Genomic DNA, 12,280 nt, shown 5'->3' with positions numbered 1-12,280 from the left:
AAGACACTCTTTGGCCAGGAAAGGCCATTGTTAAGTGGTCCTTGAAGGAAATCAGAATATGTCACCCCTAAATATCCCTCTTTGACATAAAAAATATTTTGAGCTAAAGGCAATTAAGAAGCAGCAAACAAAACAAAAACAAACAAACAAAAAAACTCCCCCCTTTCTGCCTAAATGCAGGGTATAAATTTTCCTTTTACCAGAGACAAACTTGTCAGTCTAGAGATGCTAGAGCAACCAGCCAACAAATCTTACTCCATTAGTTTCCTCCCATATATTTACCTTCCCGCAGTTTCCCATCCTTGGAAGTTTAAAACTGCTTTCCTTTGTTCTGTCTTTTCTCTACAAACTTATCTTTTTTTGTTAAAAATGCTATATAAACTAGAATTCGAAGCCACCATTTTGAGTTACTTGTGGTTTAGATTTCTCCCTGGTGATGCTTGTTGCACAAGTTAACAACTATTTTTCTCTTGTTAATCTGTCTTTTTATTAAAGGGCTCAAGCTGAAAACCTAAGGTGAATACGAGTAAAGATTTTTCTCCCCTGTACTCTCATGGATGCAAAGATATCCTAGTGACTCTGGCTGATAGCAGCACAAGACTATTCGGGGAAATTACAAACCTGCAAGCTTTGGCAATCATACCTTACTCCCCATACATAATCAAGTCTGGTGTCCCAATTTTTACTTCGTTGTTTTCTGTAATATTCCCCATATCAGGTATTAGAGTGTGAGAACATGGAGAAGGTAAGGAATTTCATTTATTCATCTGGTAAATTTAAGAGATCTTGCTGTTGTTCAGTTCTGGTTTATTATAGTGTCCAATAATGAAACACATTTAAGTTGAAAAGTGGCCTATTTTGGTGGTGATTATGCTCGTCTTAATGACTACTTCCATTTGCAGTTATGGACAATTTTTGCTTTCATTTAAGACAATTCTAAGACCCCACCAGGCAGAAATTGTTTTGGGGCTTCATGTATATCTGGCTTCACTGTCTGAGCCTTGGTAAGCTCAACCTCCTAAACGTTATTATTCTTCAGTCTTAACAGTCCTTTTAAGAAAAATTAGAAATGTTAAAGAATAGTTTTCAATTCGAACTTTAGTATTTAAAATCCTTTTCAGGTGTGCTCACATATAACCACATAACATCTGGTGAATTTCTCAGAAAATGTTGGCTTAAATAGCCTTTGAATTCAGTTCATGATTCCATCAATTAAATTTAAAATAACCAAAAATATGACTTAAAATTTCCTTCACTCATCTGCACAGTCAACCACCTTTTAGGAAGCCAAATACAACCTCTACTTGGCTGATGACCCATACATCAACAACCACATTTCTGCAAATGTATCAAATAGAGACCTATATGAAAGAGTTCTAGCCTGTGTTCTAAATAACACTTTTCTACCCAGAATAAATATGTAGAAAATCACTCTTCACTTTGTTGAACAAGTTAGGCATTTTTGGAGGCAAAAATTGGCTATATTTTACTCTTCTCTGTAAGTTAGTTACGCTAGCTCTGCAGATGAAAGTTATGTCCTAAGAACTATGTTTCTCTTTTCATCACCAATTTTTTTTCTGCACTCAATGAACAGAGAAACAACCTGAATCATAAAATTCCCAGAGGGATCCTTTGTCCTTCTTACCCTATATAATTGGCTGAAGGTGGATGTGACAATGTTCCACCTATATGTCAATTTGACTGAAAGCTCTCTCCAGCAGCTTTTTTTCTCCAGACAAGGAAAAGAGCCTCTGTCCTGTGGAAGTCACCGTCTGCCTGCTGGCTCCTGCATTCACACCTTACCACGAGCCTGGAAGAACATGTCCATGTCAAGTCGGTTTCCTCCTCTGGCTCCAGACCCCTTCTCAATTCCCTTCCCAATGAGAAGCACACTTTTGCAGGAAGGGTCTGCCTTTGGCTGTGCCTTTTTGTGTGAAGTAGACACTTTTGCTGGGATGAAGCAGGAGTAGTCGAGCTCAAGGACAAAGGCAATAACTAGTTACCTCACCGCATGGCGTTTGTTCACTTCCCTGATTCTCCCTTCGGACCACGGGAATCTTGAGGGCAGAGACTATGTTTTATTGTCATCAAATCTGACTCAGAATAAATGTTCGGCGAATTTTAAAAATTAATTAATTAACAGTACTGTTTAATCTTTGCCACTAACAGTAATAAATATAAATAATGAGTAAACAAACAAATAAATATCCAACAAACAAACTACAAAAACAAACTAATTAGGGTTTATGTACACTGGGGATTAATAATAATGACCATTTGGTTTGGGGGGACATTTATCATTTAGATATATGAGGTATATTATCTATATATGAGGATCTAAAATCTAGCAATGGAACAGAAACAAAAAAACTAAGACTGAGAAAGTTCTAACTGCTTCTTGAAAGCGCGACAATTTTTAACAAGCCCATCTACTGTTAACAGCTGGTTTGGCTAATTCTCTTTTTCAGCCTGCACTTTGGGCATGATGAGCTTTGCTTTCAGCCTTGAAATACAGCAGAATTAGTAATGTTTTAAAAGTAATTATCCGCTTAAACTTGGGAATCCCTGGTCCTTGAAAAAGAGAAATGAACTCATAAGCAGGGTTGAACCATAATTTGTTTTTTTTGTTGTTGGGGAGCAGGAAAAATAGAGCCTGAATGCTGAAGATCTCCACCCAAAAATGAGAATCATGGGCTCTCTCTGGGAACCTACTATCTATGCAGTTCCTTAAACAAATTGCCTATCATCCTGTTGAGTACATTTTCACTTGGCTTCTTGAACAGATAGAAACAAAAGAATAATACCAAGAACTCCACAGCTGTTTCTGCATGATGAAAGACTTTTCCACCCATACTGTAGTATTTGGCCTGCAAATCACTTTTTACACTCCACAGTGCGTGTCTGCATAGCAAAGAAGGAAAAGGAGTTGGAACTATATGGAGCCACATGAGAATGAAATTGCTTCTCTTGGCATTAGGTGCTAGGCAATCTAAGAAACTACTCCCTGGGATGCGCCAACAATTCTTTACCGACTTCAAGTGATCTTAAGGCTGGAACAGCCAAAGTCAAGGGAGATGTTCTTAACATCTTGACATCTATGGCCCAGCCCAGAAGCTGCCAACAGGCCTTGGAGGGAACTGTTGGGGCAACCTGATTCTCTTTTCCCATGAGACACTGGGGGGACCATATAATGTAGTGTTAATGGCTTTGAGATCAGGCAGATTTCAGTTTAAATATCAGCTCTGCTGCAGTCTAATCTGTACAGAAGCTTCTCTGAGTCCTAGGTTCTTCATCTGTTTATTGGAAATAATAATACTAACCTTGCAGGCTTATTTGGGGAGGGAGGAGGGAATGAAATAAGAGTAAAAGAACGAAAAAACAAAGCCAGCACACAGCAAGCACTCTGAATAGTAGCTATTATTATAACTCTTCTTTCTCTCTGTTCCTTTCCCTTTCTCTTTCCTCTTTTTACCTGTCAACCCAGTCTCTGCCTTAGGCTTACCACAGACAACTAAGAAGACCCATAGTGCCTGCACAGGCAGCCCCTCTATGTAGAGACCACACTGGCTCCCATTCAAGTCTGTTAAGTTTCTCTACCACAGGTTGGTTCTTGACAACTTATAAACACCACCAAATGCTTTGCTTGTTCAAAGGGCCCTCTTTTATACTGTTAATTGAAGTTTGCTTTCTACCTGTAGCATTTTCTTAAGCAATTTGCATTACGCTGTACCACCCCCAAGGCCAACCAACTAATGGGATGCTGAAATTAGAAAGCCATCATTTTTTGATTGATATTTAATTTTTGTTTATTTTTTTACCTTTTATTTGGAAATACATTGAACACAGAAAAGTTTCAAGAATAAAAATAGTACAAAGAACACTTGTAATATCTTTTAGCCAGATTCACTTATTGATAACATTTTGTATCATTTGCTTTATTATTTATTCTCTCTCTCTTTATACACACACACACACACACACACACACACGCACGCACACACACACACACACACACACACACACACACACACACACTGTGGTTTGAATGTTTGCGTGCCCACAAAATTCCTATGTTGAAATCCAAATCCCCAAGGTGATGGTTATTAGGAGGTGTGGCCTTTGGAAGGTGACTAGGTCATGAGAGCAGAACCCTCAAAAATGAGATTTGTGTCCTTATAAAAGAGACATGAGAAAACTCCCTTGCCTCTTTTACCATATTAGATTACAGTGGAAAGATGGTTCTCATGGGAAGCCAAATCTGCCAGTGCCATCATCTTGGACTTCGCAATCTCCAGAACTGTGAGGAAAAAAGTATTTGTTGTTTATAAGTCACCAGTTAATAGTATTTTTGTTATAGCAGCCAGACAAAGTAAGACTCTGTGTGTGTATGCATGTGTGCAAATTTGTATCTATATATGTGTGTGTGTATATATATATTTATATAATACCATATTATGTATAAAATATATACAATATTTTTCTACATCATTTGAAAATAATTTGCATACCCTAAATACCTCTAAATACTTCAACGTGTATTTCCTAAGAATAAGTGTATGTTCTTACATAATCACAGTACAGTTGTAAGCTGTAATATAATTATATGTTATTAATACAATCCTTTTATCTAATCTACTATCCTTATTCTACTTTCTCAATCGATCCATTAATGTCTTTTACAGCATTTTTTTTCTTCCATTATAGGTTTCAGTGCAGTATTGGTATTGCCTTAGTTGTCCTGTCTTCTTAGTCTTTGATTTGGGACACTTCCATAGTCCAAAGCCTTCATTTTCATAACAATGCACCCTTCTTCCCACATGAGGCCTCATCAACTCAGACTACAAGGAAAGGAAGGATGTCTCCTCTCTTCAACCTCTTTCTACACCTAAGACAATTTAACCAGTCATTTTGAACTGTGATATGCAATTTTAGTTCCAGATTATATTTCCCTCAGTGTTATCTACTTGGAAAGTGAAAAATAAAACCAAAAATTCCTCAGTTCTATTATTTCTATCCCGGAGATAAGGACAATGAGCATACTGCATGAAATCTGTGAACCTACTGAAACACGTCAGGAGCAACACCGTTTAGCATATTTCTTTACAAGTTTAAAGTTTTAGAGAATACTTTTCTGGTATTCATTGTTTTTCAAAGGGTCTCTTAAGGAAAATTTTTAAAGATCAGTGTCCATGTCCCTTTAAATATACTTCATTTGCATTCCAGCTTTAAAAAATCAGAGGTACACTTATTAAAGAACCGCTATAGTAAACGACAAAGGAAAATTCAATTGCCAAAGATAACAAAGACGTTAAAAATCAGTAGCACCATTTTTGTTGTCTAGGTGCTAATGGAACATTCTAACTTATGAATAGTGGCCTTGCTGGATTTTTCACTGGAAGAAAGTCTTCTGATGAGAAATGCTAAGCCTGTGTTCTCTCTTCTACCATCCAGCTCTCCTTCTCGTGCCCTCCTCTTACCTTTCCTTAGGTATGCAGAGAAAGTATGCAATCTGCTCTGAGGCCTTGAAGTGGCAGCCTGAATATCTGGCCATGTTGCAACCCAAAGACTCACGCTCACGCTACTCTCATGATTGCCTTGAATTCATTCTCTCTCCACGAGCAACTCCCACCTAACTGTTCTATATACAGACTTGGACAAGGGCCGGAGAGAAAGAGCTAAGTGTGAGTATAAACTCAAACAGGCCAGTGAAACACAGAACACTTTCTCAGTCCCACCCAGACCGCAAACATTGATTTAGAGGTTTCCACCAAGAGCAATATTTTGCCACAACCTAAGATATTTGGCTGCCCTAAGTTGCACACAAAAGACCAAGGGAGATGCCATCGCTGATGCGTGTTATCTAGTTGGGAGAAGGTATTCTTTCTCTATGGTCTGTGGATAATAACCAACATTTAATAAATCCTAACCTGTGTCACCCACTATTCTAGGGGTGTTTCACATGGATTAAGTTCTTCAGTGCTCATAACAAACATATAGGGTAAGTAATATTATTATCCCCATTCCAGAGATGAGGAAACAGATACAGAGAAGTTGAGTAACTTGCCCAAATTCACACTGCAATTAAATTTAATGTTTCTACTACTTTCCAATAGAAAGTGCTGTGGATTGAATGTTTGTGTCTTCCTTCGCTAATTCATATGTTAAAGCCCTAACTCCAGTATGATGGTATTCGGAGTTGGGTCCTTGGGGAGATACTGGATTTGGATAAGGTCACTGCAGTAGAGCCATAGTGACGAGACCGGTGCCCTTACAAGGAGATGAAGGGACCAAAGCTCCTTCTGCCATGTGAACACACAGCATGAAAGCAGCAGCCTGTGAACCAGAAATAGGATGCTCACCAAGAACCTGACCGTGCTGGGACCTTGATCTCAGACTTCCAGCCTCCAAAACTGTGATAAATCAATGTTTGCTCTCTAAGCCACCTCGTCTATGGTATTCTGTTCTAACAGCCCAAGCTGACTAAGACAGAAGGTAAATATCACGTACTCATATTTGCCTTCCCAGTCGCAGACATGGGAGCCTAAAAGAACTCCAATAGGCTCAAAGACAGCAGGCTCTGAGTAAGAGTCTTGATAAAAATTAACGATACCTCCCTCTCTATATAATTATTACTGCTATTTTGAGGCATTGTGGATGTAATCAAAGGAAAGATTAAAAGATACCAGGAGCAGGTGAGACTGTCACTTGACAGAAGGGATGCTGAAGGTCACAGGGACAAACTAATATGCCTGTGAGCATTTGCTAAGTTTTATTTCAAAACTTTTCTGAGTGGATAGATATTAGATGAAATCATAATTGCTGAACCTTTGATTCTCTTTGCTTTTCCTTTTAACGTTATTACCTTTGTCTTCTTAACTAAATGTTTAGTGTTTCTAAAGAATGTTCCTAAAAGAACTAAAAGAATAAGAAATATGATTGGAGAAGCAGCATAAGAAAATAAAAAACCTTATAATAGAGACTTATATTGTTCTTAAATTAATTTCTTAATTATTGGAGTCAATGGCTTTTATGTTTTGTGGCTTTTCTTTAAAATTTTTGAGGTTTGTAATTTGGGATTGAATGTTTTCTAATTATAAAAGTAGCAGTTGCTTTTCAATACCTATGATGTAAACAATGAACGAAACACTGGTTATAGTCAAAATGGAAACTTCAAACTTATAGTCTAGATATGTCTGAGGGCATATTTTTTGTGCGTGTGTGAGGGAGGGGTTTCAATTTTTTCCAAAAACAGATCATTTCAGCATCAGAGATTTTGTATAAAAACCGAGATTTCTATTTTCTTATTTAAAACCAAGACTATGATAACATTTCCCTATAGTAACAATCCAGTTAAGCTGAGTAATGGTCATGTCCTAGTAAAAAACTTCTATTTTTTTAGGTGGAAGGGCCAGCAACGCTGTTGAGCTGGGTATGGGAGGTAAAAAAAGAGTGGAACAGCATTCAGGACTGTGTAATGTAGTTTACCTGGGCGGTGGACTTCGGAAGTGAATGAATTTACAAGAAGAGGGAATAAAAAGAGCATAACAAGGCGTATTTTGAAGAAAACCTTAGGAAGTGTTCTCATGTATGATCAAGTAAAATAAAAGGGAAGGGAGACAGATACTGGGCATTCAGAAAGAGTGTGAGGACCTTTTTCTTTTCTGTGCAAATTACAACCAAGTCAGATCTCTCATCTATAAATGAGACAAAAAATAGATTGAAGAGGAGCAAATAAATTGATAATGCATGTAGAGCCCTTATATAGTAACTGACACATAGTATGTATTCAATACCTGTTGACATTCACCATCACCACCGTTGTCATCATCATCTAATTGGAAGACAAGGGAACTAAACAAACTGGAAATTCCACTATGTAGTTTTACATCAATACATATGTAGCTTTACATCAATACATATATGTATGACCCATGTGTTTAAAAACATTGCCACTTTGTATTTAGAAGGCTGACAAGTTCTTAGTTTATTAATGGTTTATTAATAATATGGTTTAATAATAATAGCTTATTATTATTAAAATTAATAATAAATCCTATGGGTGTTTGGCAACCCAAATAGTATGTTTTGGCTATTTACACACAATTTATTCTATTGAACTTGCAATCCTTTTCCAGCCCACTAATTCTCCTCATCCACTATCCAGAAAAAAAAATTACAAAAACCTAATAATCTAGTCAGAAACTTTTCTTCATGTGACATACAGTATTCTTTGTAACTCTGCTGCACTGGATAAACTTGATTCCCTTCAGTAAATTGTACCTATTAACTATGGAAATCATATTTACATGTCATGGTAAACAACGGATTATTCTGAGGACCTGATTTAGTAAATACTGTGGTCTGTGGGATTTCAGTACAAAATTACAACAGCAAATGTAGAAGGAAATCTCTATGGCTTTTATCTAAATTTCAAGGAGGAGAGCTATTTAAAAGTTCTTTCACAGTACATTTGATCAAGTTTAAGGAAAAGGAAAAACATTCTAAAATGATATTTAAGGAAAATAAAACTACTTGTCATGATTTATTGTTTTAAAAAAATGATTTAAATTAAGAGGAAAATTGGGTTAGGTATCTGACCACATATTTAATTTCATATTAGTGATTAAAAATAATAAAATTACTTATCTAATAGTAATAACACTCATATTTTAGGCAAAACTCAATTCAAATACATCACTAATTCACATACCATAAATAAAACTATACACCTATTTAAATGTAAACATTTTTAAAGTTTTCTAACATCAATCTCTTTTTCAAAAAAGCTAAGATGAAATCTAGGAGACATTCATTTTCAAACAAGTTAAGACTTCAGCTTAAAAGTTATAGATTTTTCAGAATTGAACGAAGGCTTGAATAATGAAGCAAGCTCTAATCAAAATGGACTGCCTTGAAAGAGGAATAAGTATTAAATTCACACATTTATGTCATTCTCTTCTTCTCCAAGATATGAAGGAATTGTGCAAAATAATGGAAGCATTTATAGGTTAATGCATATACACTCGTGTGCATTGAAACACTCAAAAACTGTATCTGTGAGGATAGCTAGAATGTAGATCCTCTTAGGGTTTAGTCATGAAAACCTCCAAGACATTTCAAAGAGGTCTCTTCTCAGGTAATTTCTCTAGTTGTTTAAAGCTGAAAAGGACCTGTTCTCATCTGAATATGAATTTGCTGTTGCTGTGAAAACTCATATGTTTACTTCTATATATTACCATAAAGAGGGAGGAAATAACCTGTAATCTACTGAGAGAACACTATCAGGATATGATTGTTAAATGATCCCTTCAGCATTTTCCATTCCCAACACATCATTACACTGGGCAGCATTTTAAGGTAATTGTGAGATAGATGTACAGCCTTTCAGAGTCTCTTTGCAGAATTAACAGCAAAACACTATCTGTGGTTATCCACTCCACCCATCATCTTCCAATATAATCATGGATAGATTGCCCGAGAGCCACAAGGGAGCTTCTGGACCACAGCCACGCTGAGAAAGTATATTCACATGATCCCTAAATGATGTCGACTTAAGGAAAGCTTTTCATCATGGTTATTAAGGTTCTCATTGGAACGTGCTAGATTTTACGGGGCTAAGACGGTAAGAGAGGAAAGGTAGCATCTTCTGAATATGAAGGAGAAATAAACTTCTCTACATCCTGGCCTATTTTTGGAGAAAAAATTTGGCCTTTATACAATTTGAACAGCTACCAGAAAACGGGGCAGCCCCCTTTCCCCAGGCTGCATAAAGGGCTTTCTTCCCCCAGCAGCATTTGCTAAGGGCCTAAATGAGAAGGAAAGGGAGTTACCCCAAGCCAAATGTTTCCACCTAGGCTCCATTGGCCTGGAGCCCCATAAAGTGCACATATATCATGATTAGAAAAGAGGAAGAAACTTTCTTCACTAAGTAAGCATTCAAGAAAGATCTTTTTTGCAGATTTGTGACAGCTAGCTCATCCTCTGTGAGTGCTAAGCATTGTGAAGTTTCCACCAAGTCTTGTAAAGACCTATTAGTGAAATTATAGACAAATTATTTATTCTGGTTACTGGGTCTGATGGCCCCAATATATAGTACATGGCAACAAATTTTTGCCTTTCTCTATTTTAACCTAAAAATAGAGAAAGAAGAAAAGAAATTCAGAGCATGTCCATGACATTTCTTGCATTTTCATGATACTTTCTGCACTTACCTGTCAAACTGATCACTTTCATGAAAGCAATATTCTACTCACACATGAGTATATAAAACATATTGCTCTATTTTTAATCTAATGGCCATTGATGAATAATTAGTAATTATCTAATAACATGATTTCTTGGCTTAGTGAAGTCCATCGTAATTGAATTTGAACTCAGCCCTCCTTTTATTCATGGACCTTTCATAGTGATCTAAACAAATTCGATGGCAATTTACTCCAGGGTCTTTTCAAGTGTTCAGAACATATTTGTAAATCTTTTCTGAAGTCTGAGAACATTCTACAATGCAGATCAATCTCTTTAGACTGAGAACTTCAAAATCATTCCATAATAATACAAATGCTAGGCAGAGGCATCGGACCTGTATACCAGCCAGCTCTGAGCAATTAAAATATTATGTGACCCTATAAAGAGATGTAGACGTGTATGTAAGATATAATTTCCTACAGTCTCAAAATTCATTAAAACATGGTGGTGGGGTTGTTTGTATTTCCCATAGAAAAGAAGGAAAAATGAGTTTCCATGAAATTTACCTTGGCTGTCTTCACTACATGTTTGCTTTTGGCTATTTTCAGGGGGGAAAAAAATATCTTATTCCAATATAATTAATATACTCTGGAGCAAAGACTAAACTTTAGATTATTGGAAATATTACTGTATAGTTAAAGGAACAAAAAGTGTCCAAGAGGCCACAATAGTTGTCCTCTCACACTTAAATGGATAAGAAAGTTTAGATTTTTCAGCTTTGATCCTAGGGGCTTGAACAAAGGTTAACTGGTAAAAGTTATAAGGAGAGAGACCTTATCTCAAAATTTTAAAAAGAAATTTCCAAGATGGACCACCTCCCTTCCTTTCCTATCCAATTACCCAATCTCTGTGACCAAGGAAGGACATTCCTGTTTCCAGACAGGGGAGGCCTGTCACCAGAAGAATGGAATAATGAAAATTTACCAAGTACACAATAACCATAGTTACCACGGGACTCAGGATTTTATCTGAAAAGTTAGGCAATTCTATTTACCCCATTGGCTTATAATAATGATAAGATAAATAATGTATGTAAAGCAAATGGCACACCGTAGATGCTAAATAAATATCAGGTTCCTCAAGTTATTTATAAAAAGAATTCTAACAGCTAAAACTGTCCAAAAGGAAAGTGAGTTCCTTCTGGAGGTGGCAAGTCCCTCTGTGTGAGTGTGTGTGACTCTGTGTGAGTGTGTGTGACTCTGTGTGTATGTGTGTGTTTAGTCATAATTGAAAATATACTTGGAGTGGAGAGAGGACAGATGTAGTATTTATCTACTTATTGAGCTTTTCTTGAGAACCTGCTATGGGCCAATTACTGCCTGGACAAAGTGTCCGTGAGCTCCTTTGTGCTAAAGGAGTCTCTCAGAAAATACATGCTTAGAATTTCAATGAATCCTTTCTCTTTCTACAATTTCTAAGGAAATTTATGCCAAATATCAGTAAATAATTTAATAGTTAATAATGTTTATTTTAAAACCCATGAAGACTCATCAATGATCAACAGTACTAGTCTGAGTAGAAACCTATGTATGTAGAATATATGTTGCATCTTTCTGTCTCTCTGACTCTGTCTGTCTCTGTCTCTGTCTCTCTTCTCTTCTATTCTATTTTTATGTTAACGAATCAACTCCATTATAACAAATGTATATTTTTAAAAATCCTAGTGTAATATTTACTTACAATTGTCTTTGCTTTATTGTTTTTATTAAATAAGATTTTCTCTTCTAAAATTTAGTGATTATTTCTTTAACTAAAAAAATCAAAGAACTCAAATTTTCAAATAACCTTAAAAATAATTTTTCAAAGCATTGAAAACTAAAATCATGAAAAAAAGATATTCCAGATATCCCTTAAGATTTTTTTGACTTAACACTCATATTCAAAAGTCTATTTTCATCTTTAAAAGTTACTCTTAAATGTGGGTAATATATTCAGGCTTCACATTGTGGGAAAGCTTTCAATCAGTATTCTCATAGCATATAATTTATGAAACAAGGAGACTGAAAAATTACAACTTGTTCAAACTAATTTATTA

The sequence above is a fragment of the Pteropus vampyrus genome, unplaced genomic scaffold, assembly GCF_000151845.1.
Source record: "Pteropus vampyrus isolate Shadow unplaced genomic scaffold, Pvam_2.0 Scaffold11, whole genome shotgun sequence".
Lineage (NCBI taxonomy): Eukaryota > Metazoa > Chordata > Mammalia > Chiroptera > Pteropodidae > Pteropus > Pteropus vampyrus.
The sequence above is the reverse complement of the archived record's forward strand: the minus strand, read 5'-3'. Positions refer to the sequence as shown.